Source organism: Rattus norvegicus, chromosome 11 (assembly GCF_036323735.1).
Source record: "Rattus norvegicus strain BN/NHsdMcwi chromosome 11, GRCr8, whole genome shotgun sequence".
In the NCBI taxonomy this organism is placed as follows: Eukaryota; Metazoa; Chordata; class Mammalia; order Rodentia; family Muridae; genus Rattus; species Rattus norvegicus.
In genome coordinates, this window is record NC_086029.1 from 65850492 (window position 1) to 65856440 (window position 5949).

The following is a 5949-nucleotide window of genomic DNA, read 5'->3' on the forward strand; positions in this document are numbered from 1 at the left end:
TACTTGTGATGAATGTGTGTGACAGGTCATCAGGTATGACAGACCTGAGCAGCTATCAGCACAAAACGATTGGCCTTCCTGTTTCCATCTGCACCCAGGAACTGACCCTGCGCCAAGCTCTCCATACTGAAATTCCACCTGGAGAGAGCTGGTCTCCCAGGAGTGCTGACAAACCTGTGATCACAGGTGAGACCACCACTTCTACTGAAATACCTGGCCGAGAGGGACCCGCATGGAACCCTCAAGACACAGGAACTAAGGAGCAGTCAGGGACAGGATCCTTGTGGTTTCCATCTGTGCCCTGTTGCTGACTCGGTGCTAGAGCTCTCCATACAGAAATTCTGCCCAGAGAGAGCTGATCTCCCAGGATTGCTGACACACAAGCATACAGGAGCGACAAGCCACAGTCAGAGAAAGTGAGACCAGCTAACACCAGAGATAACCAGATGGCAAGAGGCAAGTGCAAGAACATAACCAACAGAAACCAAGGCCACCTGGAATCATCAGAACCCAGTTTTCCCACCACAGCAAGCCCTGGATACCCCAACACACTGGAAAAGCAATGTTTAGAATTAAAATCACATCTCATGATGATGATAGAGGACTTTGAGAAGGACATAAATAACTCCAAAGAAATATAGGACAATATAGGTAAACAGGTAGAATCACTTAAACAGGAAACACAAAAATTCCTTAAAGAATTAGAAGAAAAAACAACCAAACAGGTGAAGGAATTGAAAAAAACAATCTAGAATCGAAAAATAGAAATAGAAACAAAAATAAGTCACAAAGGGAGATAAATCTGGTGATAAAAAACCTAGGAAAGAGATCAGGAGTCATAGACACAAGCATCACCAACAGAATACAAGAGATAGAAGAGAGAATCTCAGAAGTAGAAGATAGCACAGAAAACACTGACACAACAGGCAAAGAAAATGCAAAATGCAGAAAGCTCCTAACCTAAAACATCCAGAAAATCCAAGACATATTGAGAAGATCAAACCTAAGGATAATAGGTGTAGAAGAAAACTTCCCTAACCTAAAGAAAGACATGCCTGTAAGAGCTCTTTGTCCCATCTATTGCAAGAATGAAGACCATTCTCAGCAATCACACTGTCGACATTCCAGAAAATGTCAATATCACCCTAAAGAGGCACACAGTTATTGTGAAGGGCCCCAGGGGAACTCTGCGGAGGGACTTCAATCACATCAATGTAGGGCTGAGTCTTCTTGGAAAGAAAAAGAAAAGTCTCTGTCTTGAGAAACTGTGGGGTAACAGAAAGGAACTGTCCACTGTCAGAACCATCTGCACTCATGTTCAGAAAATGATCAAGGGTGTGACACTGGGCTTCCATTACAAGATGAGGTCTGTGTAGGCTCACTTCCCTATCAATGTCGTTATTCATGAGAATGGGTCTTTGGTTAAAATCCAAAATTTCTTTGGTGAAAAATACATCCTCAGTGTTTGGATGAGGACAGGTGTGGCTTGTTCTATGGCTCAAGCCCAGAAGACGAATTAATCCTCAAAGGTAATGAAATTTAACTTGTTTCAAATTCAGTGGTTCTGATTCAGCAAGTCACAACAGTTAAAAACAAGGATATCAGAAAGTTTTTAGATGGCATCTATGTGTCTGAGAAAGGAACCATGCAGCAGTCTGACGAATGAGACCTCACTTTCCTAGCTCCAGAAAAAAGATCCTGATTGAAAGTACAATTCTGGCTCTTTGCGGGACAATAAAAGAGTTAGTATATATTGAAAAAAATGTCCATAAGCATACAAGAAGCCTACAGAAATCCAAACAGATTGGACCAGAAAAGAAATTCCTCTCATAGCATAATAGTCCAAACATGAAATGCACAAAACAAAGAATATTAAAAGCAGTAATGGGGAAAGGTCAAGTAACATATGAAGGCAGACCCATCAGAATTACACCACAATTATCAACAGAGACTATGAGAGCTAGAAGATCCTGGGCAGATGTTATACAGACCCTAAGCGAACAAAAATGCCAGCCCAGGCTACTATACCCAGCAAAACTCTCCATCACCACAGATGGAGAACTCAAGATATTCCAGGAAAAGAGCAAATTTACACAATATTTTCCCACAAACCAGCATTACAAAGGATAACAGATGGAAAACCCCAATGCAAGAAGGGAAAGTACACCCTAGTAAAAGCAAGAAAGTAATCTTCCTTCAACAAACCCAAAAGAAGAGAGTCACACAAACATAATTCCACCAAAAAACAAACAAACAAAGAATAACTAAGAGGGGTAAAAATTGAAAAAGAAGTCAAAAAAAATCACTACTTGTAGATGATATGACAATATAGTTGAGTGACCCCAAAAATTCCTCCAGGGAACACCTACAGCTGATAAAAAAACTTCAGCAAAATAACTGATATAAAATTAACTCAAACAAATCATTAGCCTTCCCCCAACTCAAAGGATAATTGGGCTGAGAAAGAAATTAGGGAACTGACACCCTTTACAATAGTCACAAATAATGCAAAATACCTCAGTGTGACTCTAACCAAGCAAGGGAAAGATCCATATGACAAGAACTTCAAGTCTCTGAAGAAAGAAATCGAAGATCTCAGAAGATGGAAAGATATTCCATGCTCATGGATTGGCAGGATTAATATAATAAAAATTGTCATCTTGCCAGACGCATCTCCAGATTCAATGCAATCCCCATCAAAATTCCAACTCAATTCTTCACAGAGATAGAAAGAGCAACTTGCAAATTCATTTGGAATAATAAAAAACCCAGGATAGTGAAAACTATACTCAACAATAAAAGAACTTCTGGTGGAATCACCATCCCTGACCTCAAGCAGTATTACAGAGCAATAGTCATTAAAAACTGTGGTATTGGTACAGAGACAGGCAGATAAATCAGTGGAATAGAATTGAAGACCCTGAAATGAACTCACACACCTATGGTCACTTGATCTTTCACAAACGAGCTAAAACCATCCAATGGGGAAAAAATGGCATTTTGAACAAATGGTGCTGGTTCAACTGGAGGTCAGCATGTAGAAGAATGCAAATCAATCCATTCTTACCACTCTATACAAAACTTAAGTTCAAGTGGATCAAGGACTGCCACATCAAACCAGATACACTCAAACTAATAGACAAAAAAGTGGGGAAGTGCTCAAACACATGAGCACTGGAGAAAATTTCCTGAACAAAACACCAATGGCTTATGCTCTAAGATCACTTATTGACAAATGGGACCTCATAAAACTACAAAGCTTCTGTAAGGCAAAGGACACTGTCATTAGGACAAAACGGCAAGCAACAGAGAACCTGGCCGTGGATGTTAAGATTTCTCTCTGCACATTTACAGGTTGTTTTGAATGTTCTTAAGGGATGGATGAGCACAGGATTTTGTGCTGTTTAGATGGGCAATTATATTTTATCAATTGGATCAGAAAAAACAAAACAAAACAAAACAAAAACCAATGACTTCATGTAATGGAGGCAAATGGAAGGATCAGAAAATATAATCTTGTGTAAGGTAACTCAATCACAAAAGAACACACATGGTATGCACTCATTGATAAGTGGATATTAGGCAAAGATCTTGGAATACCCATGACAAAACTCAGGGACCACATGAAGCTCAAGAGAAAGGAAGACCAAAGAGTGGACGTGGACAAAGCATGGAGCAGAGACTAAAGGAAAGGCCATCCAGAGACTGCCCTACCTGGGGATCCATCCCACATGCAGTCATCAAACCTTCACTATTGCTGATGCCAAGAAGTGCTTGCTGATAGGGGCCTGAAACAGCTGTCTTTTGAGAGGCTCTAGCAGATCCTTACCAATACAGATGCAGACACTCAAACCATCAGACTGATCCCAGGGATGCCAATAGAGGAGTTAGGGGAAAGACTGAAGGAGCCAAAGGCACCTTATCTAGCATCAGTGGGAGGAGAGACCCTAGGTCTTGAAGGCTTGCTGGGGTGGTGAGGCGGGAATGAGTGGATGATTGGGGAGCACTCTCATAGAAGCAAGGTAAGGGGATAAATGATAGGGGGATGGCAGAGGGGCAACTTGGAAAGGGGATAACCATTAAATGTAAATAAATAAAATATCCAATTTCAAAACAAAAGATTGCAGAGACAAGATGGGAGGAGGCAGAGCTTAGCAACTTGAGTCATCAGAGTGAAGTACAAACAAGACAGATCAGGCTGCCTAGAAAGGATGGCATTAGAACTGGGGTGTGTGTGGTGGGGTGAGGATCCTGTGGAGTGTGGCACTCAGTTTGGAGAAACTACAGGCTTATTATGCAAATCAGACATTCATTTCAGTAGAGTTTGTTCTTTGTAACAATATAAAAATCAAGTCACTTTGTTTGTACTTTCAAAGGAGTGAGATAGAAACAAAAGTGTGTAAGTAGACATTAGAAACCATTCTGTTTACTCATGGTAGGAAACATACAGTGCAGGAAAATGACTGTTCCTAAAATGTTTGGGAAACATAGAAGGGACTAAGTGAAAGGCCCCTGCTGGAGAAGCGAGTTCAGGCTCCTGACAACAAAGCTGCAGAATGGAAGACATTGTAACAGTTGCCTTCATGATGATGGCCTCCAACTTGTGGGATGGGAAGGTTGGCCACTACCTTCCAAGTCCACATCCCATGTTTAGTATTCAGGAATTGGTGGAGGGGCAGTAAAAGGAAAGGGACATCTGATTTCTCACCTTAGCTCCAGAATTGGTGAACTCCCCTTCTTCACATCTTGAGTTTAGCTACAGAGGCATTTGTGGTGGCTTGGATAAAAAATAACCCATCATGAATGGGAGAATGTCATCCTGAGTGAGGTAACCCAAATACAAAAAACACACATGGTATGCACTCACTGATAAGAGGATATTAGCCCAAAAGCTCAGAATATGCAAAATAAAATTCAGAAGCCACATGAAGCTCAAGAAGAAGGACGACCAAAGTGCCCATGCTTCAGTTCTTCTTGGAAGAGGGAACAAAAATACTCACAGGAGGAAATATGGAGACAAAGTATGGGGCAGAGACTGAAGGAAAGGCCATCTGGAGGCTGCCCCACCTGGGGATCTATCCCATATACAGACATCAAACCCAGAAACTATTTCCCATGCCAAGAAGTGCTTGCTGACAGGAGCCTAATATGACTGTCTCCTGAGAGGTACAGTCAGAGCCTGATAAATACAGAAGTGGATGCTCACAGCCAACTATTGAACTGAGAACAGGATCCCCAATGGAAGAATTAGAGAAAGGACTGAAGGAGCTGAAGGGGTTCACAAGAAGAACAACAATATAAACCAACCAGACCCCCCCCAACCAGAACTCCCAGGAACAAAACCACCATCCCAAGAGTACACAGGGGTGGACCTATGGCTCCAGCCACATATGTAGCAGAGGATGGCCTTGTTGGGCATCAATGGGAGGAGAGGCCATTGGTCCTGTAAAGGCTTGATGCCCCAGTGTAGGGGAATGTCAGGGCAGGGATGTGGGAGGAACTGGGTGGGTGCACCCTCATAGAAGCAGGGAGAGGGGGAATGAGATAGTGGGTTTCTGGAGGGGAAACCAGGAAAGAGGATAACATTTAAAATGTAAATAAAAAATATCCAATAAAAGGAAAAAAGAAGTATAATATACAAAAAGAAGAAGAAATAGCTCATCCTGTTCCCAGGATATTCAAGGACTTGATCCCCAACTAGGGGCATTGTTTTGTGAAATTCTAGAACTGTTAGGAGGTACAGCCTTGCTAGAAAAAGTATGACACTGGGTGTATAAGTGAAAGGATTTGTAACCCTGCCCCTCTTCCAATTTGCTCACTGCTTTTTGTGTGTAATTGAAGATGCGATCTCTTAGCTTCCTACTCTCAGTGGCCTGCTACCTTGTCACCCCCACCATTATGGCCTTTAACTCTCTAGAAGCATAAGTCAAAATAAACTCCTCTTTCTAT

The 5949-nt window shown here is 41.8% G+C and overlaps 1 pseudogene; it reads left to right on the forward strand.

Moving 5' to 3' along the window:
* Positions 1-1088: 1088 nt before the first annotated feature.
* LOC108352393 (60S ribosomal protein L9 pseudogene) lies at positions 1089-1763 on the forward strand (annotated as a pseudogene).
* The last annotated feature ends 4186 nt before the right edge of the window (positions 1764-5949 follow it).